At 39.5% G+C, this 27,364-nt stretch overlaps 1 protein-coding gene across 5 annotated transcripts in view; it reads right to left on the bottom strand.

The window, feature by feature from the left end:
- BICC1 (BicC family RNA binding protein 1) overlaps positions 1-27,364 on the bottom strand; it is a 477,034-nt gene that overhangs the window by 220,846 nt on the left and 228,824 nt on the right. The window lies entirely within an intron of this gene.

Here is a 27,364-nt window from a genome sequence, read left to right as displayed (position 1 = left end):
AAAAAAAATAAAATAAATTTTAAAAGCAAATTCAGGAGCAGGAAAGAGAGATCCTATATCTCCCAAAGGCAACACTACCTGTTGCATTTTTCAAAGAAGCACCTTCTACATACTAAAATACAACTGTTAACTACCATTATTTCTACTGTGCGTTTCCTAAGAGGTTCTATGCATGAAGCACACAGACATCATGCGAGTCTCAATCAAAATTTTCTAGACAAAGGAGACTAAATAGGGTTATTGGCAATGAGAGTTTATATGCAGAGGGATGTCCATCTTTATAGTACTCATATCTACATAAGGATATCCAAACAGATGATGCAGGCAGTCTGCAAGACCCTTAGCCTTTTGGAAGGATATATGATAGGCATATACCTCACCAGGAAGCATGGGACAGCTAATTCTGCTCGTGTATTATGGAGAATTTTAGCCCAGTCAAATAATGGGTTATTCATATTCACTTCTTTTACAGATAAAGGTAAATTTCATGTTTCACACTCTTATTAATATCACAAAAGTGCATGTTGACTCTGTTTGGGAAACTGGAAAAGACAGTTATATTTATCAGCATCTTGCCGCCAGCATGACTCACACATTTAAAAGGTGTTTTCTTTTAAATATTTAGCTTTCATAACTGGTCTGCATTTTCCATCTCATAGTAAATAGCACAGTACCATTGTTGGCCCACAGTACTACTGTCAGCCCAAAGAGTTGGTGCAAAATAAAAACAAAGTAAATAGACAGACCTATGGTTCAGAAATTATTTTTCAAAAGCTTTACACATCTGATCACTAGTCTGAAAAACGTGTAGTTCTCCAGTTTCACTGGCATTTCTCCAAATTCATCTAGAAAAGCTACTTAAGTAAATAACTGAGTGTACCTAGGTGTTTGAAAATTTTGTTCATTTGCTGGAAGAAAGAAAAAGGTTTTTTTTAAAGCAAGCATATCTCCAGCAGGAAAATCTAGTCATGAGAAAGGAGAGCACCAAAGGAAAAAGCAGCTGCTCCTGGCAAGATGGAGTTCTTTTCTTTATATAGCTTCTCTTTACCTCTGAGGCCGTTCAAATGACCTGGCCCACAATCTTGGACTGCCCGCCTTTGCTTCAAGTCAGTCACCCGGCCTCCTGGGGAGAAAATTCACTTCACTACTGACTCAAATGCCAATGCAATTGCTGGCAAAATTATGTATTCCAAATTCAAATGGTAACAAGGTTTACTACATTTTGAGCTAGGATCACAAAACTTAAATTGAGAAACCAGTCAGGTTGGACGCTTGGGTAATGTCCTTTGTGTTTGTTGAAGTCTGCCTAGCAACTACTGGCAACGTCTAAAAGCACGTTCACCCTGGAAAAATAAATACCTGCCAAAATGCCAATGCGGTTCTAATTGCACACCTTCTCCCTCTTTAAAACTTATCATCAGCTTCTCCATGTTGACATAAGGTACCACAAATTGTGGTTATAGTGGGGGGGGTCGTTGGAGGTGGTCCCTTTCTGTCCATATAAAGCAAATGCTTTGTTTCAACACACATCTGACTGTTTAGACTGTGGGCATAATACTATTCAGGGAACATTGTTATTCAAAATTGACATTCAAAAGTGACTTTGCTTAAAATATATACAGGCAAATGTTAAGGCTACTTCTCAACATATAATATACTGTCAGACTGATGGAAGGAGAGAATCTACACATTTTTTTTCACTTAAATTTTTAATCACAAGGACATGGTAGAAATATTATCAAATCTCAAGCATCTTTACATGGAAGGTTTTTTTTCCTCCCCTTCTTGTAAGACTGCCCTTTCTGACAACATTAGCCAACTTTAATTATATTTTCAAAGCTTAAGAATATTTTAAAAAATCAAAGCAAGAAAACACTTGTTCTTATCTAGCTTTTCCAATCATTCTCATTCGTTCTGGAGGCACGATTCAGTCTCAAAGGGAGTCAGCTGTGGAATGCCACAAAGCAGGCATGCGACACACAGGCGGCCACCAGAAACCAGGGGTGCCCAGGCATGGAGGGGGGTTAGCGGGGGGGCTATCTCTGCACATGGGCTAATGAGAAGAAACGGCTGCTCCCCGGACTATTTTTCAGATTTGGCTGAAAAGACCCAGCTGCCCTCTCTCCTCAACTTCTTGGTCGCCAGTAGTGGAATCCGTACAAGGTGCATGGGCCAAGTCAGTCAAATTCTCTGAGCCAATTTCCTTTCCCTGAAGTAAAAAATCAAGCTCCTGCAGCGTTTCTGCAAGGATTACGAGATGTCTTCAGCAGCTAGCGCCCTAATGTCTGACACGTTATGGGGGCTGTGCAAAGAGTAGCCACATGTTAGGAAGTGGTGCTATTCCTAGAATTATTAGCAATGATAAAAAAAATACGTAAGCAGGGACTTCCCTGGTGGTCCAATGGCTAAGACTTGGCACTCCCAATGCAGCGGGCTGGGGTTCCATCCCTGGTCAGGGAACCAGATCCCGCAAGCTACAACTAAAGATCCTGCATGCCACAACTAAGACCTGGTGCAGCCAAATAAATATATTAAAAAAAAAAAAAAAAAAACACTGAATGAGTAATAACAAAAGCTCGATCACCACCTTATCTGACTCAGCTGGGCAAAAGAATATTCATAGAGGACTGTCTCACAATTGTATAGGTCATCCTAGATATTTTAAATCCCTAACTCTTGTAGAACTGCTTTAACTCATAGTAGCACCAAAGCAACTATTTTTCTATACTGAGAGGTAACTGGAAACAATCACACAGCAGCTAGGGGTGGTTGCTGTTGACAACACAGTCTACTGGACTCATACTGCATTGTCCCCTTTAGCAAATTCACAAAAAGACCTTCTGAGGTTGAGGCTTCTATAGCCATAAAACCTGTGATCTGTGGGACTTCCCTGGTAGTTCAGTGGGTAAGACTCCATGCTCTCAATGCAAGCGGCCCCGGGTTCAATTCCTGGTCAGTGAACTAAGATCCCACTTGCTAAGACCTGGCCTAGCCTAAACAAATAAATATTGTTTTTTAAAAAACTTGTGGTTTTCCTGAGCCACTGATGCAGTTTTAATCTTCTGAACCTTGTGCTTCTTATAACTGGCCGGCTTTTCAGCTCTAGCAACTGGGGAAGCTCCAATTATACAACACAAGGTGTGTGTTGTATACAAACCTTAATGCTCCTCACTTCAGATTATTTTCAAATTCCTATTTTCCTGTCACACCAATTTCCTCTTGCATTTATTTTTTAGTCTCTGTTAATACACATAGGTTACTAAAAGCCACTCCAAATCCATTTTTTGGAAGAAGAGATAACATAATAAATTTTAAAGTTTAACTACTCTGCCATTCAGAACTCTCACTGAAAATAGAAGAATGCTGTGTTCAGCCCAGGCCAGCCAAGTTCAGGTCTGGAGGTAATGGAAAGGTTTCTCTGACGGACAGATGGTGACAGATGACTAGGGAGGAAACTGCTTCAAGAAATATCTGGGAAGCTTGACAAAATTAGATGCAAAGGAAGAAGACAGCAAAGAGCTCAGTCATCAAAGGCGGGCTAGATGCAGCCAAATATTTTTGGATGCACAAGGTTTTCGCTAAGTGAGAATATTACCCCTCCCACGAAGGCTCATGTCCGGATCCGAGACTGGCACCATCACAGAGCCTTCAGAAGACAGACCAACCACAGTGATTCCAACTCCCCAGTTTCTAAGTTGAGAAATTCAACTCAGCTTTCCTTTAAGTCATGGGTTAGTTGAGAAAGCCAGAAAACATAAAATTTTGTTCAGTGGTGTCTAAGAGAGACTGGTTGACAAACCCCATGAGTAAATATCACCTCATAGGCAGTACTAGGTCTAAGAATGACACAAATGGAAGTTGTATATTTTCAGGAGAATAGGTGTTTTTGCCGATTTGTCCAATTAAATGATGGGTTGTGCATTCAACCACACTATTCCTGCAAGACCACTGGCTGCAGAGAAGACAACCAGCTGGACTGGTAGAACAGAAATGGTGATTGCATGGGCCAGACTTGAGGGCAAGGTTTGGCAGATATTCTCAAGTCACCAGATACTCATCACAGAAAAAGTTCCACAAAGTTCCAGGTATGACACCAGCCTAGAACTCCTCTCTCTGACCTCCTCCTCTGCCCTTCCAGAACTCCTCTCTCTGACATCCTCCTCTGCCCTTCCAGAACTCCTCTCTCTGACCTCCTCCTCTGCCCTTCCAGAGTCACTATTCTCCATCCTGGAACATGACACACACACAGACTTAATAAACATTTCAGGGAAGATGAAATGAGCTCTACACGTGTGCTCTTTTCCACAAGCATCTTTCACAATACAGAGTAAGAAGCCGGGATCAGCAGCTGCTGTGCACTTTCACTTACCCCTGAAGTGCAAAGTTCCCTTCGAAAAATGCAGAGACCTATTGTTGTTCAGTCACTAAGTGATATCCGACTTTTTGCAACCCCAAGGACTACAGTACACCAGGCTTCCCTGTCCTTCACTATCTCCCGAAATTTACTCAGATTCATATCCATTGAGTCAGTGATGCTATCTAACCATTTCATCCTTTGCCACCCCTTTCTTCTTCTGCTTTCAACCTTTCCCAGCATCTGGGCTGGATACTATTCACTGAAATGTGCAAAGCTGACCTCTAAGTGTCCTGGCTATTCCAGGTCAATATGCAGCAAAGCTATTACAATTTCAAATTTTATCTTTCCAGCAAAATATCTTGTTTCTGTGATTCAGTATGAATTTTTTTCCCTATAAATAAGTGACTATCTTAATGTTAAAATACAATTCAGATGAGTTGCTACTTTCACAGCAAGAATCTAAGTAGTACAAAAATGTGAATGCACTCAATGCCAGTGAACTGTATACTTAAACATGGTTAAAACAATAAATGTTATGATATGTGTATTTTACCACAGTAACAAAAAACAAAGAATCCCTCAAGGGAGATTTTCTCCATCTAACCATATTAGTAACCACGTAGCCAACTCATCCTTCCTTAGAAAGTAGAGAAACTAATGGCTTCCTAAAACACAGGTGATAAGCTCTACTATATTATTAGAACTTAAAGTTATAAATGATGCATCTAAGACTAATCGATATTTGACTAGCTCCCGGCACGAAGACACCACTAGAACATTTCCTTCCATCTGTTGTCACTGCTTGAAACCATTCAGCACCAGTGCTCTTGCAGGGAAAGCAGGGAAAAAACAACAAAACAAACCAACAACAAAATCAACCTAGATGGCGCCAAATCACCCCCAAACCTAAGGAAAGCAAGTATCTTGCCTCGGAATTTGCAAAAAGCCTTAGAAAAATTCCGACATGAAGAAAGGGCATGACAGCAAAACCACAATCCAAGTGTTGCCCTGATTTGAAAGGCAAACAAAATCCCAAGTCTATCCAACAGAGTAGATAATGAATAGCAGCCATCACAGGATAAAGCGTCCCTAAATCATTTCCTGAGGCTCCAAATGTTTGCTGCTGCTGCTGCTGCTGCTAAGTCGCCTCAGTCCTGTCCGACTCTGTGCAACCCCATAGACGGCAGCCCACCAGGCTCTGCCGTCCCTGGGATTCTTCAGGCACAACACTGGAGTGGGTTGCCATTTCCTTCTCCAGTGCATGAAAGTGAAAGTGAAAGTGAAGTCGCTCAGTCGTGTCTGACTCTTTGCGACCCCATGGTCTACAGCATACCAGGCTCCTCCGTCCATGGGATTTTTCAGGCAAGAGTACTTAGCTAGGGTTAAATCAGTCTTCTCTCCCCTCTCTCCCTCACTTTGGTTGCCCTATAAAAAGAAATTATTTACCAATTGTCTTCACATCATAGGTAACAGAAACACATCAAATGAGATACTTCGTTATTCCTGCTGAGGCTTAACTCTAAGGAATGTAGGACTGTTTTGGAAGAACTGTAAAAGAATTCCAGTAAAGACAAATACTGAAAAGACAATTATATCCTTCATGGGTAAGATGTCTTAGATGTGCTAGTCTAAGTGGGAGGGTAAAGAATTGCTTTTGAAAGCTGAAGCAAATACTTTAAAAGGCTTTTGTCTATTCCAAGCAAATGATTAAAATTTAGCTGTCTCCTGAAATTACTTTGTTTAGAAAAATTGAGTTTTCACTTGATGTGTTCATCCATTTAATAAGTCTTTCCCCATTTCCATACCTTGGATGTGTCTTTCAAAATGGATTATAATCAATCATTATTTTATTTGCTTATATTCTTGTATTCTTCCTATATCCTTCAGTAAAATTTGTTTGCTTCAAAATGACAGAACTTACATCTAAATTGCTCACCACTGTATGCCCAACACAGCACCTGGCACACATCAAAAAGTCCCTCAAATTTTTTAATGAGTAAATCATTTCATTCACTTGATCAACAAATATGTATTGAATAACTTAATTCCATGGCTGCAACAACCATTTTAAGACTTAGGCAAATATCTATAAGCTGCATATGTAAGCTTTTGGGGGCTCTGGAATTAAAAACTCACAAGAAGGAAAGAAAGGCAGTCTGAAAGTTCTTTAGAACATAATGACTTAAAATACCTTAAAATTTCACATGCTGGGACTTCCCTGGTGACCCAGTGGTTAAGACTCCATGCTACCAACGCAGGGGGTGCAGCTTCGATCCCTCATCAGGAAACTAAGATCCCACATGCCATGCAGTGCAGCCAAAAGATAAAAAATTTTTTAAAATCTAAAAATCTTTGACTTTGACTTTTGGACACAGTGGGGAAAGGAAAGAGTGGGACAAATTGAGAGAGTAGCACTGAAACATATTACATTACCACATATAAAATTAGGTAGCCAGTGAAAATTTGCTATATGATGCAGGGAGCTCAAATCAGGAGATCTGAGACAACCCAGAGGGACAGGGTGTGGTGGAAGGGAGGTTCAAGAGGGAGGGCACATATGTATCAATCCAGTTCAGTCACTCAGTTGTGTCCAACTCTTTGCGACCCCATAGACTACAGCACGCCAGGCCTCCCTGTCCATCACCAACTCCTGGAGTTTACTCAAACTCATGTCCATTGAGTTGGTGATGCCATCCAACCATCTCATCCTCTGTCATCCCCTTCTCCTCCCGCCTTCAATCTTTCCTAGCATTGGGGTCTTTACAAATGAGTCAGTTCTTTGCATCAGGTGGCCAAACTATTGGAGTTTCAGCTTCAGCATCAGTCCTTCCAATGAATATTCAGGACTGATTTCCTTTACGATGAACTAGTTGGATCTCCTTCCTGTCCAAGGGACTCTCAAGAGTCTTCTCCAACACCACAGTTCAAAAACATCAATTCTTCAGTGCTCAGCTTTCTTTATAATCTAACTCTCACATCCATACATGACTACTGGAAAAACCACAGCTTTAACGAGACGGACATTTGTCAGCAAAGTAACACCTCTGCTTTTTTAATATGCTGTCTAGGTTGGTCATAGCTTTTCTTCCAAGGAGCAAGCATCTTTTAATTTTATGGCTGCAGTCACCATCTGCAGTGATTTTGGAGCCCAAGAAAATAAAGTCTGTCACTGTTTCCATTGTTTCCCCACCTATTTGCCATGAAGTGATGGGATCAGATGCCATGATCTTAGTTTTCTGAATGTTGAGCTTTAAGCCAACTTTTTCACTCTCTTCTTTCACTTTCATCAAGAAGCTCTACAGTTCTTCTTCGCTTTCTGCCATAAGGGTAGTGTCATCTGCATATCTGAGGTTACTGATATTTCTCCCAGAAATCTTGATTCCAGCTTGTGTTTCATCCAGTCCAGCATTTCTCATGATGTACTCTGCACATAAGTTAAATAAGCAGGATGACAATATACAGCCTTGATGTACTCCTTTCCCAATTTGGAATCAGTCTGTTGCTTCCATATCCAGTTCTAACTGTTGCTTCTTGACCTGCATACAGATTTCTCAGGAGACAGGTGGTCTGGTATTCCCATCTCTTGAAGAATTTTCCAGTTTGTTGTGATCCACACAGTCAAAGGTTTTGGCATAGTCAATAAAGCAGAAGTAGATGTTTTTCTGGAACTCTCTTGCTTTTTCGATGAATACTTATGTATACCTATGCACATATGTATACCTATGGCTGATTCATGTTGATATACCTATGGCTGATTCATGTTGATATATATAGCAGAAGCCAACACAAAATTGTAAAGCAATTATTCTCCAATTAAAAATAAGGAAATTTTCTAAAAAATTTAAAAATCTTTTAAAATGTCACATGTAAAGAAGCCACAATTCAGCGTTCTTCAGTATGAGTAAAAACTAGTTATTAATGACAGCCCCTACCTGTTTACAGGTAAAAATATTTATATAAGCACTCTAGCATAACTTATTTCTTTCTATAAAAGCAAAACCTTTCAGTATCCAAATAGTAAACAAAATCTGAAAGGAATGTTGTCACTAAACAAAGGTAGGACACATGATGTGAACCTGCCACAAAAATAATCCTGTGATTTCAATTCTTTTTCTCACTAGTCAGTTCTGGGACAGTTAAATTGCTTAACTTACTATATATTGCCTCCACCAGAAAGGGGAGTACAAAATAATATTTCCTTATGATTAATGAGAAGTTACCATTTCTGTCCAAAATTAACAGTTAACAAGAGCTAGTCATGAGGCTCAGGGCAAATCATAAATCTTTTCTGTATATGCCCCATTTATCATCACATGGTTTCCAAGATGACCCCGATGAATTTCAGTGATGAGCTTGCTTATCAAACTTCTTTAACAGTTGAAGGCCTTCCTGCTGCCCTATCTTACTGGGGAGTTTAGAAAAATAAAGTATCATGCATCCAACACTTTATTTTTCTAAACTCCCCAGTAAGATAGGGCAGCAGGAAGGTCTTCAACTGTTAAAGAAGTTTGATAAGAAAGTGAAAGTGAAGTCGCTCAGTTGTGACCGACTCTTTGTGACCCCATGGACTGTAGCCTACCAGACTCTTCTGTCCATGGGACTTTCCAGGCAAGAGTACTGGAGTGGATTGCCATTTCCTTCTCCAGGGGATCTTCTGGACCCAGGGATCGAACCCGGGTCTCCCTCATTGTAGGCAGACGCTTTACCATCTGAGCCACCAGGGAAGCCTTAGAAAAATAAAAGCCTTGGCAAATGTAAGAGTGCTGCATAAATCTCCCATGAAGAATAAATATACTCTATGAGCTGCTACTTGGACACTATTCTGATTTATTAGGGAACACTTATAGTATGGATATGGATCTTATTTCTGTATACTAAAAAGCAGAGAATCACAGCTTTAAAGACCAGATGGTTCTGTCCTCCCTTAATGAATAAGGAACCAGAGACTTAGAAAAGAGATTCAACACTGGGATTAGCTCCCTCTTCTTTCTCCTCATCCAATGCTCTTTTCCCAATAACCAACTATTAATAAGCCGGTACAGCAGCCTTGGGTCTCCTTCCTCATTATGATTGTGCCACAAAACCACTGGGAAGGCTGGTGTGACACACGTGTCCCTCTGGAAGAAGAAACTTTCAAGTCTCTGAACCCTGTGTGACCACCTATCAATGCATATGTGGCAGTGAGGCACTGGCCTGCATCTCAGAAGTGAGCGCAGGAGAGTCAGGGGAGAGGAGCCTGAGACAGGATGAGAGCAAAGAAAGCAAGAGCCAAAGAAAATGAAGCTTTCCTCCTTTTACTGAAGCTTGAGTTATTCCAAATTCAGACCCACATTTCAAAAAGAATACACAGTAAGACTTCACTGGTGGTCCAGTGGTTAAAAATCCATGCTTCCACTGCAGGGGGTGTAGGTTCAATTCCTGGTCAGGGAACTAAGATTCCACAAACCGTGTAGGGCACAGCCAAAAAAAAAATTACACATATGCCCCACATTTCCTATTGTATATCTTCTAGTAATTTTTTAAATCTCCTTTTTAAAAATCCATAATTACTTACCATAAAATGTAATGATTATTTTCCATAATGTTAATAAGTTGGATAAGAAAATTCCCAGTTTATAGGCAATTTTATAGGAACCACCTCATTGTTATTGGAACAATGCAAGTGATTCCAAATAAGTCACTATTTCCAGCCCTGATTTCTCGGCTACACACTATAAAACATCTCCAACTTGGCTTCAACACATTTCTCCTTAACAACTCTCCTGCTAGATGATACTATGTTCTTTTCATATGAGAAATGTTGAAGTCATCCTTAATTCTTTCCTGTTCTTCTTCTCCGTACCACTAGATGCTAGCAAGACTCTTCATTCCCATTTCTTCATATCCATCCCTGTATCTTCCTATCTCAAATCCATCCAACATTCCTGGTCTTCACCTTACAGGTCCCATTTAAGTGGCTCCCCTGGATCCCCACAGTACTGGTCCATCATGCCTGTACCAATTTAACTGTCAGTTACAATATCCAAACCTATGTGGTGGTGGTGCTCAGTCCTGTCCAACTCTGCGATCACATGGACTATAGTCCTCCAGGCTCCTCTGTTTGTGGGATTCTCCAGGCAAGAGTACTGGAGCAGGTCACCATGCCCTCCTCCAGGGGATCTTCCCTCACCCAAGGATCGAACTCATGTCTCCTGCATTGCAGGCAGATTCTTTACCCGCTGAGAAGCCCCTATCCAAACCTATACTGATCTCCAAATAAATACCTCCACTCATAATCAGCAACCAACAGAATCTCCCGTCTTGTCATGTTCTTGCAGAGGCCTAACAGTGCCCCACAGTCAATGTTCAATAAAAGCTTTCAAAACCACCATGATGCATGGCTCATACCCGCTACTAACAGGCCAACTGGCTGCAGAAAAAGTGGTCTTCAAAGGACTCTTATGGCTCAGAGCCAAGAGCCACGAAGCCACAAGCTGAAAGCAGAGCAGGCGTGAGGAGGGAAGACAACGCACACGTGAACCAAAATGGCAAATTCTTGTGGCTGAGACACGAAACATTCCGTGCGCCCAGAGAGAACTGGCAGCTCCTGAATCAAAGACTTGCCTAGATTTTCTTTTTATCTTCTTCTGCCAAGCAGAACAGAAAGATTTTTGCATCCAAAATGAGACTCTGGTTGGCCCTGATGATTCTTTACTGGTAGCAAACCTCCCCCAGCCACAGCCCATCATTCCCTGACAATTCTCTACCCTGAAACAACGCGGCATGAGGATTTCTAGTAATAACAGTGCAAACTATCCCACTGCATGAAAACCTGGTACCACTGACATCACCTCAAGAAAACAAAAAGGAGAAAATAAGCCACTAAGGAAGAAAATATTCTTACTGTCAAATAGCAAAAAAAAAATTAATATATTTCAATAAAAAATAAACAAATGGAATTTTTTCTCAATGTAAGAATCCAGAAAGCAGTATTCCCAAATAAAAATTACTATCACTAATACTAAACTGAAAAAAGTTACCACCAATATTGTTGACGTGTATGTGGCTTTTGTTCTCAAGCAACTAAAGGTGTGGGGACCCTATCCTGGGACCTCCCTGGCGGACCAGTGGTTAGGACTGCACGCTTTCACTGCTGTGGGTCTTGGTTTGATCTCTGGTGGGGGAAATGAGATTCTGCAAGGCACATGGAGCAGCCACAATATAAAGAAGTAAAGACATGGGGTCCCATCCTGAAACAATAAAGCTCTGCAGGCTTCCCTCAATCTCAAAAATGCAAGCACCCATACGGGAGGATCTCAGAAGAATCCCATCACGTCTCACACTTGCTCAAAGCTTTTCAGTTTCAACTGATTTGGAATTGCTCAATTTTAACTGATTTTTAACATTAATTCTATGATGAACAGTCCCTATTTTTAAAGTAAGAGCAGTGAGTCTCAACAGCCAAATGACTTGCCTGAGATTTCATGGTTTGTGACTTGAACTCAGCTCTCATGGCTCCTAGTTTAGCTCTTTACAACACTGACATCTCTCATTTGTTTCATTCACTGGTTGATTCAGAATGAGGGCATGGCATAAATCAGGAAAGGGAAGAAGGGATAAGGACAAGCAGGAAGGAACCATGTAATGAATATTCAATGCCAAAGGGGAGACATTTAGCTTTTTCTGGGAGGCAGTGGAGAGATGTTAAAGAACTGAGCACACTTATCAAAGGATAACGGTTGTGTTTTAGGCAAAAATCATGTACTCTGAAATGATTTACACTCTCACCCCTATCATGAGGCCCACTGAGGATATACATTTTTTAAAAAAGCTTCCTTTTTTTCTGCTCACCTGAAACTATCACAGTATTGTTAATCAGCTATGTGCAAGTGAAACTGTTAGTCACTCAGTCGTGTCCAACTCTGCAACCCCATGAACTGTAGCCCAACAGGTCCTGTATCCATGGAATTCTCCAGGCAAGAATATTGAAGTGGGTTGCCATGCCCTCCTCCAGAGCATCTTTCTGACCCTGGGATAGAATCTGGGTCTCCCGAATTGCAGGCAGATTCTTTACCGTCTGAACCACTATACTCCAACATAAAATTAAAAAGTTAAAAAAAAAGAAAGAAAGCCTCCTTTGTATAACTGCATTACATCCAGCCCTAACACAAATCTTGATCAGTGGGAAAAATGAATTTCTAAATGATTCACTGATAGTTTATAAAATTAAACAATCTTTTCACCCCTAAAAAATATTATGAAATGTAATATATATTCCTCTAATAAATTCACAAATTACAAATAACTAACACATCAGTGGCTGCAAGCAGTTCTGCAGGAAAGAACCTTTTCTAATTGTATATAACAGCATTCCTCAAACTTACCTAAACATGGAACTTTTAAAAGTACAATATTTATTAACATAATACAGAACTAGCGTTCCACAGTATATTCCCTTAGAAATCGTACCATGGAGCATTTAGTCCTAAGAGAATGAAACTCAACAGAAAGTGAAACCCATTGATAATTGACACAAACACACAAAATACATACAGTTCATTCCTTTTAATCAGCATTAGAGACCAACACAAACTTATAATTTCTCTTTGTGCTTGCACACATGCCACATCCGTGGTTCCCAACCTTGGCTGCAAATTTAAGTCACTTTGGCAGTTTGGGGGGGGGGGGGGGGGGGAACACTAATTCTCAAGCTTTACTTCCAGAACAATTAAACCAGAATCTCTAGTTTAGCCATCAATAGGTTTTAAAAGGTCCTCAGGCAAACCTATACTAGTGAGGGTTAAGCACATTGTTGTGGATGAAGAGTTTGCTACCTCTAAAATGGTTAATGGTATAGTTTGGGGAAATGAGAAAGGGAATATGAATTCCACTTAATTCAGTTAGAAACTCTTCATCTGAAAAAAGAATTGGCTATATTTATTTTGCATACAATACTGGACCTCGAATATTCCTAGCCTTCTCTGTACTTGTTCATCACTGCATAATGGCAGTTTAATGCTAATACTAGAATATGCTAAATCGTTGATGGCCAGCAATTTCTTTAAGAGAAGTTTTCATTTTAAACAAACAGAACCAAATTTTCTAATATTTGCCAAATTGGAATCACTGGTCTCAAGTTTTAGTTTGATTCCCATAAAACACAGTCAGAAGTAAACTGCAAAGCCAAAACTTTCAACTGTCTTCCTGGAAAATACAGTTTTTAAAACTGCCTATCATAGGAGGTTAGTTAAATGATGCTATTTATTTTATAGCCATCATTCCAAACTTGGAAATGTCATCATCCAAAATACAATGAAGGTATTACAATAGTTGAAAACCCATGTTTCAAAGCACATTTAAAAGTTAAATCTTCCTGGGAATGCATTTCCCCTCCAGGAAAGGAGAGGGAAGAAAAAAGTAATAATACATCCCTCAACCCAGCAGTTACAAAGAAGTCAGAAGCTGCAAAACAAATCAACGCAAAATGCCTGGTTATCCTGGCTATCATCTTTAATTCTCATCATCTTTCAATACACAACAGTATGATTTCCTAAATTTAATCTGAATTTCCAAACCTTCTACTCACCCTCTCAGCCTTCCACTTCACTCTGAATAATTAGCTCAGAAAAATGATATCATTATATACATATATATATATATCACTTTTAACTCATTTGCTTTCTAGGTCATAGGACAGAAAAACATTCTCCACTGTCTTTCTTTTCCTACCGTGCAGTGTCCGCAATACTTTGCTCAGGCTTTCTCTAGTTGCAGTATTCGGGTTTATTGAAGGGACTTCTCTTGTTGTGGATGGAGCACGAGCTCCAGAGCACACAGGCTTCAGCAGTTATGGCACACGGGCTCAGATGTCCCGCAGCATGTGAGAACTTCCCAGACCAGGGATCGAACCCATGTTCCCTGTATTGGCATGCATATTCTTAACCACTGGACCACCAGGGAAGTCCTCTCTCCACTGTTGTTTATTTTGCCTTTGCAAAGGCACTCAGTGAATCCTTTCCACAAGGAATGCCTTTCCATCTTGCCTCCATTAAATCATGTAGGCAGTAGAATGGTCTAGAAAACACCTTAATCTAATCTCAACCCTGCTCTCTGCTCAGGAACTCTTCCACAAGGCCTGCCCTAATCTTAATCAACACACCCCCTTTACCTTTCCCTCAAGTTCCTACTCAAACACTTTCTCCTGAGGGCAGCATTCCCTGACTTTTCTGAGTAGAACAAATCACTCCTTCTGTTTTCTCTATTACTGTCGCCATGCTGGCTGGCACTCCAGGGCCACTTCTCCTTAAGTGTGACCCTTCTGAGGACATGGACCAGATGGAAACCTTCCCCTCTCCCACAATCCTGTACCTGGACAGTACTGAGTTCACAGGGAGGGTAGAAACTGTCTCACAGATGGCCTCCTTAGCATCTGTGTAAGTTCAGTTCAGTTCAGTCGCTCAGTCATGTCTGACTCTTTGCGACCCCATGAATGGCAGCACACCAGGCCTCCCTGTCTATCACCAACTCCCAGAGTCTACCCAAATTCATGTCCATTGAGTCGGTGATGCCATCCAACCATCTCCTCCTCTGTCATCCCCTTCCCCTACCCTCAATCTTTCCCAGCATTAGGGTCTTTTCAAATGAGTCAGCTCTTTGCATAAGGTGGCCAAAGTATTGAAGTTTCAGCTTCAACATCAGTCCTTCCAACGAACACCCAGGACTGATCTCCTTTAGGATGGACTGGATGCATCTCCTTGCAGTCCAAGGGACTCTCAAGAGCATCTTTGTAAAGCCTGTACTTAATCTTTCAGCCTAAGCTCTTCTTGAGAACATCATTCCCTTCTGCTTGAAGGCTCTCTGAAGGTAGAAATTATTTCTCCTCTAGTATTTCCATTACAGAAGGAAATAGCAACCCACTCCAGTACTCTTGCCTGGAAAATCCCATGAACAGAGGAGCCTGGTGGGCTACAGTCCATGGGGTCACAAAGAGTCAGACACGACTGAGCAACTTCACTTTTTTCACTTTAGTATTTCCATGAAACCAGAAGATGACAGAAGAAGTTTCCAGGTTGATAGAGTATGAGGTTAACACACTGTATTTTTTAATGTGTGAGAGGGAAGTTAATGTGTGAAAGTGAAGTGCTACTCACAAATGAGAAGAAACACAATGTTCATGTTCCAATTAAAAACTGAAATATACTATTTGCTCAATTTTGTTAATATTCCCTCTCAACCTACTGGCTGAACCAGGAAAAATTTAGGCTCTCTCAACCTAGGGACCACACCACAGAGCTTCCCAAACAGCGCCTCCTACCTACTTAGATTCGGACCATTGTCTTGGAAAATCCCATAGAAAAATATAACAGGAGGAAGTTCTATTTAAGAAAACAACTCCAAGCTCACTGAGTTTAAAGTTTTCTTATTCACATGGGATTAAGGTTTCTTGGTAACTCCAAAGTAAACAGGCACATGTGAACTGAAGACTTTTCCTCCCCCTCTCTCAAAAAACTAATTGATTTCGAACCCAAGAAAGAAAACCGAGAAGGAAACACAGAAGCCTCTATACATAATATTTGCCTGTAGTTGGTTTCATCTCTGGCTAAATTCCTTCATTCCCAATCATCATCACTTTAACCATTAAGAAGCAGAAAATTTGAATAAGTAAATGATAATCTAGGGTGACAAAAGTACTAAAAGTAATAAATGCTAAGGAAGAAAGGCATGCTTATACACTACTCCTAGATCATTTTGATTTCACCAAGGTGTAAAAAGAGGTAATGAAATCTTTTTTTTTTAACCACTTAAAGTGACAAAAGGCAACTCCTTTCAAGAAGGAATTTGCCTCCAACGAAATAAAAACCTGCCAAAGAACTAGTTTGGACAAGCCACTAGGCTGCTGAACATACAAAATAAGAGTGTAACATTCAGGATATTTAATAATTTAATTCAAGGATCATGTTACTTAAAGAGGCAAAGAGTAACAACGTGTTCTCCCTAACCACTACTAAGAAACACAGAAAATGATGTACAGCTGTACTAACCACTCTGCACGCTGGCTGACTATAAACTTTCCTCAAAAAGTATAACAATGACTAAAACAATGTTAGTGCCAAAGTCCAAGGTGAAGGAGGAAATCCTACAATGTACAATAAAAGCCCACAAGAAAACCATTCTGGAAAATAAAGACAGCAAAAGCTTTTTCCACCAAAGATATTAACAGCAATGATGACCTTATGATTCTTTGAATAATGTTGGCAACCGGCTACCAAAAAGAAACACCCTGAATAAGAATACTATTCATATACAAATACTTATGTGTGTATATATATATAAATACACACACACACATATATATGAATTCTATTCAGAGTGTTCATCATATACTGGTATGGTATATTTTTATACATGAAAACATGCCATACCAGTACATGATGAATGGGCTTCCCTGGTGGCCCAAATGGTAAAGAATCCATCTGCAATGCAGAAAATCAGGGTTCAATCCCTGTGTCAGGAAGATCCCCTGCAGGAGGTAATGGCAACCCACTCCAGTATCCTTGCCTGGCAAATCCCACAGACAGAAGAGCTTGGTGGGCTACAGTCCAAGGGGTCGCAAGAGTCAGACATGACTTAGCGACTAAATCACAACCACATATGACGAGCACTCTGTCTGAAAAGAATTCACGTGTATGTGCTACTATATACATAATCTAATGACCCATTGTGGGAGGATGTCTTATGTCTTATTTGGACAGCATTGCTCCTTTAAAGATGTAACTTAATTTGAGATACTCATTGAGGGGTCAAACTATTCTACACATACACACCAAATTTTGTTAACAAATAGGGGCATAACCTTTTGAAGAGGTGGTGGTTTAGTCACTAAGCCGTGTCAGACTCTTGCAACCTAATGGACTGTGGCCCACCAGGCTCCTCTGTCCATGCAATTTCCCAGGAAAGAATACTGGAGTGGGTTGCCATGTCTTACTTCAGGGAATCTTCCCAACCAAGGAATCGAACCCTTGTCTCCTGAAGAGCAGGCAGTTTACTGCATTGTAGGCAGATTCTTCACTGCTGATCCACCAGGGATTCCCTTTGAAGAGGATAATTATGAAATTATTCAATCAATTGAATACCTTTTATACATTTCCATCTGAAACTTAATTACAAGGCTTTCCAGTTTCTCAACCGCATCAAGAGAAAGGAAGAAGACTACAAAGACACCTATCGATTCAAACTTGAGAAATGTCACAAACTGCCAGTTCCCCACCAGAGGCATGAATCACTTCTGGTATATCTGCTTCTCAAGTTGTTTTTGTTTTGTTCCACATTTCCTTCTGTGGACTGGTTTCTTCTGCTGACTCAGCTTTTTCTTCCTATAACCCCAGTCATTGCTGGCTTCTCCGCAACCCCACCCGGTATCATGACATTTCCCTCCACAGTCCCACAGCCACTCTAGGTCTTAGTTTCCCCAATCTGTTAGGGACAAGTCTTGCTCAGAGTTTTCAGAGCAAGCCACACAGGTCATGGCCAGTATCTACAGAAGGTTCATCTTTGGATCTGGTGCCACATCTAGGCCTGTTGGCTGAGGCTGGAAGAGCCAGAAAACAGGTGATGCAAAACACAGCCTGCTCCTCTCCTTTTCATGGGAGGGGACATGAAAAGACAGGCATATAATCACATAAATGACAAAGTCCATACATTTAAAAGTACTAACCAGAGACAAAAGCAAGATAATAGTTGAATTAGCCAAAGGACAAATCCTAAAGCAATCTATTTAGTCAAAATAAAATGCAAAATGTTAAAAACATCAGGTAAAAGGCTGTTCTTTAAGAAAACTGAAAAGATTCCTAAATTGAAGAAAAGAGTGACTCATATAAGGTGACAGTAAGCCATTATTGTAAAGTCTCCTGGATAAGGTAAAATAGTGAAATAACAGGTACCAACTTCAGCAAAAACAACCTTAAGATGATCTTGAAACCTGACTGTTTAAACAATACACAAAGGATTACAAAATCCATACCATTTATTTTACCATATTAATTTGCCCCCCGCCCTTTGGCTGTCCGTCTAATGCACATCAACAACCCTAATTCAGAGCCCTAGTCAGCAAAACTTACAGCTTTAGCCAGAACTTTTCTCACTATACAGGCACAGTCTACATGCTCAAGAGAGCAGCTAATCAACAGTTTAAAGAAAATTATTTATATTTTATTAACAACAGTCAAAGTCTGAAAGGCATTTTTCATGTCCTGAATGCCACCAACCAGCTGTCTGACCTTGAAAATACAAAAAAAAGAAAAAAATATCCATTCAACACTATTCAGATCATTATGTAGAAAAAAAGGACATCACCATCACACCCAATTTTTAAACATGCCAATTCTTCTATAAACCCATTTCCTTTTTTTTTTTTTTTTGGTGTGGACCATTTTTAGTCTTTAATGAATGTTACAATATTTCTTCTGTTTTATGTTTTTGGCTTCTTGGCTCTGAAGCCTGTAGGATCTCGGTTCCCCGACTAGGGGCCAAACCCATGCCCTGTGTGCTGGAAGGCGAGGTCTTAACCAGGGAAGCCCCTGTACGCTCACTTTAAAGCACGAAAGTTTAAAGCGCTTCACTAAATGTCGCAGCATTCCCTCGAGTCACACCAAGAGTCACGGCCTCGCCCCATTAGGCTGCCATGCTGTGGTCAAGTCCTTTCCTGGGGTAACCTTGTGGGGTCCATAATGAAGAAAGAAAATCATGCAGTTCTGTCTACACAGATCCAGGACAGGTGAACTCTTTCAAAGGCATGTTCCCCACATTTGCATGCGCTGGCCACCTTAACTGCCACATGATCTCCAAGCCAAATGTCAGGTCAGGAGATTACAGGGACAGAGCATGTGAGCAATTTCTAAGTGGGCTTCCCTGCTAGCCAGAATTCTAGTATTCTGAATTTTATATTATGTACCTAGCAATGACAATATGAGTCAAACATTCCTCTTTTTTTGGGTGAAGAATAGCAAAAAAAAAAAAAAAGAAAGAAAGAAAAAGCCAACTCAGTGCCTGAAGATTATATAGCCCTTAGCTAATTCTGGATCATATCTATACTATGGATATTATGGCCTCACCATAACTGGACTCATTAGCCTATACTCAAAACACTGTACCAGATGTTGTTGCCACATTTAACATACAACATTGATCCTGTTCCGAAAAGAGAACAGAATGGTAAATGGTCTAAAAATTAAGTTATATGATAAATAAAATTTAAGTTATCTTTAGTCTGAAGACACAAAGATGCTATTTTTAAAAAAATCTTCAAAAAAAATTTTATACCTCCAAATGGCAAAACAAGAAGAGCACATGGATGAAAGAAAGGTGGAAACTTTCTGAAAATCAGCAGTGACTAAAAATTATTTGCCTTGTATACGTATGTGAGACCTGTACGGTCTTTATACCTGTTGTACGTGATACAGAAGGAACTTCAGTACTTCATGGGAGGCAGAATCAAATGACCTTTGACACTTCTCTCAACAAAATATTGTGAGTTCTACAAATTGGCAATAATTTATGTATTCATGGACAACCTCAACCTAGATCAGCCATTATGATCTGTTTTTCTCCATGAGGTGGTGGCAGTGGTGATTAATCTTGATTTTAAAAATAACACGGGTTCACTGCATAAAAAGTATAAAGAATACAAATCAACCATAATCTCACCACTGAGACAGAACTTAACATTTTACAATAATTTCTTAGTAATCTTTCAAGGCATAAATATATACAACAAAATTTGAGCCAACCTATTTATAGGCCTTTTATGCTGATTTTTGCATTGATATGATAATCCATTTCCCAAGTCACTAAATACTGATGACAAAAGCATGATTTTTAAGGCCTACATAATAATCCAATCATAAACTCAATTTGATTTTCTACAGGATCCAATGCTTTGAGTCTGGATTTAGGAAGAGAGAAGGACATTTTCACCAGTTACAACTAAACTTTCACATGGTATTGCTTTAAATAATACTTAACTATTTTTTAGCTATTAAATAATATTATTTAACTTCTAATATTGAATAACTTAAAATTATTTTAAATAACTTTTAATACTTTTTTATTTGATAACTTAATGTATTTAATTAAATAACTTTAATAACTTTTTAAATAATTATTTAAATAACTTAATTATTTTTAATAATTGTTAACTAATATTATTTAATTATTAAATAATAATTAACTATTATTTAACAAGGCTTTCCAGGTGCCTCAGCTGGTAAAGAATCTGCCTGCAATGAGGGAGACCTGGGTTCAATCCCTGGGTTGGGAAAATCCCCTGGAGAAGGGAAAGGCTACCCACTCTAGTATTCTGGCCTGGAGAATTCCATGTACTCTATAGTCCATGCGGTCACAAAGAGTCGGACACAACTGAGTGACTTTCACTTTTCACGTTCACTATTATTAGTCACTTTAAAAAATCATAATAGCAATTAGGGTATATTTGAGGCCATCAAACACCCAGTTTCAAGGAATCTCAATTGCATCACCTATTTCTACGGCTGCAGAGAGAGGAATAAAAAAGCAAATGTGGTTCTCATAAAGCAGTGTGAAATGACTGCCAAAGAAAACCTGACACGATGACAGAACTCAACAGGTAACTGTACAACATGCTCAAGAATATAGGCATGACACCAGGCTCATCTTGTTCGAATCAACACAAAGACAGAACTTAGAGGACACTAAGAACAGAGAATGAGCAAATCACATAAGATGGTCTATTTTCTGAATCTTTTCTCACTAATCCTTAACTGCTAGACTCTGATGGAAGACAGAGCAAATTAAAAGATATAAAAATAGCAACTTTCTAAAAGATGACCATATGGGAAAAGAATCTAAAAAAGAGTGGATATAAATATATGCATAACTGATTCACTTTGCTGTACACATGAAACTAGCACAACATTGTAAATCAACTATACGTCAATAAAAATTTTTAAAAATAATTAAGTAAGTAAAAGATGACCAGATAACCTGTTTGGGGGGGTTGTTTCTTTTTTCCAAGTCATATATGTGCCACTTACCTCTATTTAGTAAGTTGTAGAAGAGAAGAGTGATAGATTCTCTCAATGAAACTTACATTCAGGGTCATGAAGCTGTCATCAGGAATAAGAATTCAGGGTCCCTGAATGTTAGCTGTAAGGCCTAACTGTCCATTTGTGATGACATCCATTCCAAACCTTTAAGTTTGGAATCAAAATCAACTCTGTCATTCTGCAGCCTTCTCCACCCATCTTTACAACTGTGGCATCAAATACTCCACTGTACATACATCTTTCGGAAATGTTTGAATTGCAAAACACGTGAATATATTCCCTACTGAAACACATACTGAGATTAAAATGTCAAATATCCTAATTTTATTTAAATCAAATTTGATTTTACATGTTTAAGCAAAAAGACTCAGTGTCAGAGAAAGAATACCATGAGCTACAGTTAAGTGAATGCACATTTAAATAATTAAAAGTTATTTCTATGACCAAAGGACTATGAGTTATCCAAACTAAACAAATTAATGGCCAGTGGAGAAAGAAGAAATTGTAGTTAGACATTTCTGTCTCCCTTCCAATAAAAATATTTAAGTAGTCCACATCTAAGACCACCTAATGTACTTGTTTTGAGATACAAAGGGAGCCAGCTATTCCTCAAAGCAATTTACCCCAGAAGACAACATTTGCTACTTTCCAGCCTCAAAATGACAAAAGTAATCTATTTGCTTAAAAAGATGAATTTGAGGGTAGTAAAAATATACCACAAAAACCATCAAACAGTTTCTTATTTATACTGGCCTTAGTGATAAGCCCTTCTGAAAAACCATAGTTTACAGGTCAGTTTTCTAACTGACGTATTTTAAGGATATAAAATACCCCACATTTAAAACATGCAATGTGTACCTTGTGGAGAAATTATGTACATAACCCAATGTAACAGAAAATTTGGTTTCATCAATTACAACGCTCACTGGATTTTCCCCTCTTCAGCCAACAGGGATTCAAGATTCCGAAAGCATTTTGCTTTGATGAATCACATTTGTAATACAATCACTTAACTCATCCCCACCTAATACAGTGTACACATTTTCCCCTCCAAGATCTCGCCATAGTCATTTCACAAGAGAAATGTAAAAAAGAACTGATTAAAGGAAATAGGACAGACAGTGAGTAAGCCATGAACAACTGCCCATAGAACTGTAAAACTCCTGACAGATCATTTCCATGTGTTTCAATTAAAGTTGCCATGACAAGTGGACAAAAACTAGACAGAAAGCGATAAAAGTTGAATCCATTCCCTCCTTTTGTAAGTATAGCTAGAGTCAAAGAATAAAAAACAATTACTGAAGAATATGCAAAATTCTAACATAGAAAAACATCTGGGATGTCTCCAATATAGTCTAATTTGTAATCTCATCAGCCAATTAAAGAATATTAAAAAGCATTTTATATACATTTTTAATATATATAGAAAAAAGGACTAAAGTATAAAAACAATAGTGCTGGAGAAGACTCTTGAGAGTCCCTTGGACAGCAAGAAGATCAAACCAGTCAATCACAGAGGAAATCAACTCTGAATATTCATTGGAAGGACTGATGCTAAAGCTGAAGCTCCAATACTTAGGCCACCTGATGCAAAGAGCCGACTCATTGGAAAAGATGGCAGTACTGAGAAAGATTGAAGGCAAGAGGAGAAGAGGGTGACACAGGATGAGAAGGCTGGATGGTATCAATGACTCAATGGACATGAGTTTGAGCAAACTCCAGGAGATGCTGGGAAGCCAGGCATGCTGCAGTCCAAGAGGTCACAAAGAGTCAGACACAACTTAGGGACTGACAACAAATATATAAAGAGCAGTTTTCTTTCAAAGGTAGGATGACTAAGTAGATTTTTTTTTCCTCTTCTTGCTTGTTAATTATGTATTTGTTATAAACAACTTAAAAATGACTTGCTACAGGGAAAGAAAAAGATTTAGTATAAGTGAAAGTGAAAGTGAAGTTGCTCAGTTGTGTCCGACTCTTTGCGACCCCATGGACTGTAGCCTGCCAGGCTCTTCCGTCCATGGATTTTCCAGGCAAGAATACTGGAGTGGGTTGCCATTTCCTTCTCCAGGAGATCTTCACAACTCAGGGATTGAACCCTAGTCTCCCACATTGTAGGCTTTACTGCTTTACCATCTGAGCCACCAGGGAAGTCTCTAGTATTAGTAACTAGGAAATTAAAATCTATAAATCAAACTGAGTATCAAAACATGATAGCATTTACAAAATTTTACAAAATTTTTGGTAAAATGTTTACATTTTACCAAATTTTTCTGACTATAGTAAATTTTATACAAAATCATTTCCTCCATTAAAAAGATATAGGTTGAGCCATATCCCCCAAAATTCATAATGTTGAAATCCTAACCACCAGTAAGTACCTCAAATTCAAACTGATTGGAAACAGGGTCACTGCAGATGTAATTATTGAGATAAGACCACTAGACTGAGCCCTAAGCCAATAGGGCTGTTGTCCTTATAAAAAGGAGATATTTGGACAGACACTCACGGGGCGAACTCCACATGCAGACATCAGGATGAAGCTTCTAGAAGCCAGGAACACCAACGGTGGTGAGCAAATCTCCAGGAGCCAGGAGAGAGGCATGGACCAGATTCTCTCTCAGCATGCAGAAGGCAGAGCCCTGCCCACACCCTGACCTTGAATTTCTAGCCTCCAGAACTGTGAGACAATCCATTTTATTGTGTAAGTCACTCAGTCTGTGGTATACTTTTACAGCAACCCTCAAGATAATACAAAGGGTTTCAAAGCATAAGACAGAGACACTACCATCTTGACCACGTTATTTCTTCCTGAAAATCTGCCTTTTGTTAGGTGGCACTTGCAAAAATCAGTATTTCCTCCAGACACTCCTCCTCCCACCCCTATGACTAGTTACATAAGTCCACACACATGAGTTTTCTCCCACAGAATGTGAGAACAAGTGACACAGGACAGACCCAGACCTGGACCTTAAGACCAGGGCATCTTCCGCCACCTCATCAGCTCACATGTGGCCACAGTAATGACCCAGCTTCAACCATAGAGATGAGATGCGTCCCTTAAGGAACAATAGAGTTCAGTCACAGAAGAGATGTGGGTCTCTCACTGACAGCACAAGACAGAACTACCCACCAAGCTGGAATACTCTCCTTACATGAAAGCAAAATAAAGAGTTGTTCTTTAAGGCATGATATTGTTGGATGTATCTGCTATACCTGGTCAGTCTTTTACCCCAATAGACTATCAATGGAAATAAAACACTGTGTGTGTGCGTGCTAAGTCACTTAGGTCGTGTCCAACTCTTTGTAACCCTATGGACTTAGCCCACCAGGCTCCTCTGTCCATGGGATTCTCCAGGCAAGAATACTGGAGTGGGTTGCCATGCCCTCCTCCAGGGAATCTTCCTGACCCAGGAATCGAATCCACAGCATCTCCTGTACCTTCTGCATCACAGGTGGATTATTTACCACTGAGCCACCCAGGAAGCCCATCAGGGAGAGCTAGAATGAATTCATGAGTTATACTTCCAGGCTTAGATCTTTTAAAGTCAGGATAATAAAAAAAAAAAAAAAATTGAGGGGCGGGGATAGTCCAATTTTAAACTAAGCTCAAAGAGAGATTTTAATATCAATGTCAGTTTGTGATACATACCCCCAGAATCAAAATTCAAAACACATCCTAATAATAAGCAGATATAACCTTCATATTTGCATTTCCCTGAAAGAAAAAAAGCATTTTTTCAAAGATGCTCACAACCAGCAATGTGGTTTATTTTTTGTTCCTAAATGTTTCCCAAAATGCTATTATTTTTAAACAGGAGGTATGCAACTAAAAGAAAGTTCCTGGAGGACAATTCAATACTCCTCCTTTCCTTCATTCTAATGCAGACTGTAATTTACTTTTCTCTCTGGTCAAAACACTAAAAACTACTTTTCTGACATTTGAGCTGTTCCACTTTTACTAAGTTACAGGAGCTTTTTCCCATGGTAAGTATCCAAATCCAACATGGACCCTTGTTGATCAGGAAGACACTCTTTACTGAGCTAAAGAAAATGAGATTAAAAAGTACTCCATTTAGTTACTCAGAGACCTCGTTAACCTGTGATCAAGAATGGAATCAATGATTCCAACTCATGGATTGTGGGTTGCACATATGTTCCTGGATTCAGACATGTGTTTCCATTTAAACTGCTGGAATGTATACATAGCTCTGTAAAGAGTGATAAATATTAGCAAATCTTCTAAGAATGAAGGTCCTTTATGACCACATACACCGTGTTTTGATTCAGTTTTTAAAATGTGAGTCATATAAAGCTGAACAGTCTGTTTTTTACATCTCTTCACAAGCTAAAGAACTAAAAAAAAAAAAAAAAAAACCCTTCCATAGATTGCATCTATTTGTACCATCACAGACAAACCAAGGCGACTCTGTGATTTCTATTTGTCTTCTCTTTTCTTTGCCTTGTGGCAAGCCTACCCCAGCCAAAAGCAGAGATTCTGAATTGCCCAAGCATTGAGTACAAGCTATACATGAACCAGTATCAGATAATACCAAGTAAGGGGGCTTCAGACATAGTACATAAATTTCAACAGCAGAAGCCTAAAAAGCAGGGGTGGAAAATTGTGGTCTGGCATATTCTATTTGGCCAGCACAGCAAAATTTTAATTAAATCCCTTTAGGAATGCACCCCCCTCTCCCAATACAAAGAATGTACTTCATCATATAGGACAGTAAACCTCACCCTGCACTATGGACCTCTCAGATGATGCTTTGAAATGTGAATGCTGCATGAATTTCTCCACATCGGAGCATTCCTCCATTCTGTTTCTTCACTCAGAATGCTCTTTCCACCCACCCAAGCCTATCCCTCCACTTGGCTAATTTCAACTCTTGAAAGATCTCAAGAAGTCCTTTTTAATCTCCTCAAGTCCCAGTCAAGAGCTTAATCCCCTCTGGCCCAGACTCCCCTGCTATTTAGGGAGCTATATAATCAAACACCAGACTAATTCCTTTAGGGCGGGGACTATGCCTTGCTCATTTTGGTCTGCTGTGTTGCACACAGCAGGTGGTAAACAAATATTTTCAGAATGACGAAGGGCAAGACCAGTATCAGCTCTGAAAATATTCACTTTTAATATCCTTGGAAGAAAATGCATATGAATAATGAACTTGACAAAAAAAAAAAAAAGATCAGATCACACAAAAAGCAAGAGAATGAAGAAGATTACTTGTAAAAGTAAGCTTTTACAAGCTTAAAAAGTCACACAAGTATTTTCCAAAAGCTTGATGACCTACCACAGTGATATTTAACCACATCCATAGTTGCTACTGTGTCACTCTAGGACAAACGAGATATCTGTTCCTACATACATGCTTTCTGGGTACCAGCAACAAACACAAATATCAATATAATAAACTCAAATGAACAAAAGAAAGAAGGATGGTAACTTGAGTCAATTTCTTGGCAAAGACAGACATCTTCCCTTACATAAAACATTTACTTTAAAACAGAGCTAACCAGAAGTAATCAACTGCTCTCGACAGTGTCTCAAATCACTTGCCATCAGTTTTATCCCAGTTTCCCTTTATGACTGTCCAGGCTGACTTCACTGAAGGTCAGACCTTACAGAGCGCCACCAGGGACACAACAGACAAGGTTACCAGTCATGAGCAGGGAAGCCCAATAAGCATCTTCTGTCAATTTTATCACCCCGCCCATGGTCATGCTTGCCAGAAATGAAGCCTCTGACATGGGGACAGGGGAGAAGAGGGTGACATGTATGAAGAGAGTAACATGGAAACTTACATTACCATATGTAAAATAGACAGGCAATGGGAATCTGCTGGATGTCTCAGGAAACTCAAACAGGGGCTCTGCATCAACCTAGACGGTGGCGTGGGGTAGGGAGGGAGATGGGAGGGAGGTTCAAAAGGGAGGGGATATATGTATA

Source organism: Muntiacus reevesi, chromosome 2 (assembly GCF_963930625.1).
Source record: "Muntiacus reevesi chromosome 2, mMunRee1.1, whole genome shotgun sequence".
Classification (NCBI taxonomy): Eukaryota; Metazoa; Chordata; class Mammalia; order Artiodactyla; family Cervidae; genus Muntiacus; species Muntiacus reevesi.
Note: the sequence above shows the minus strand (reverse complement) of the source record. Positions and strands in the feature narration are given on the sequence as shown.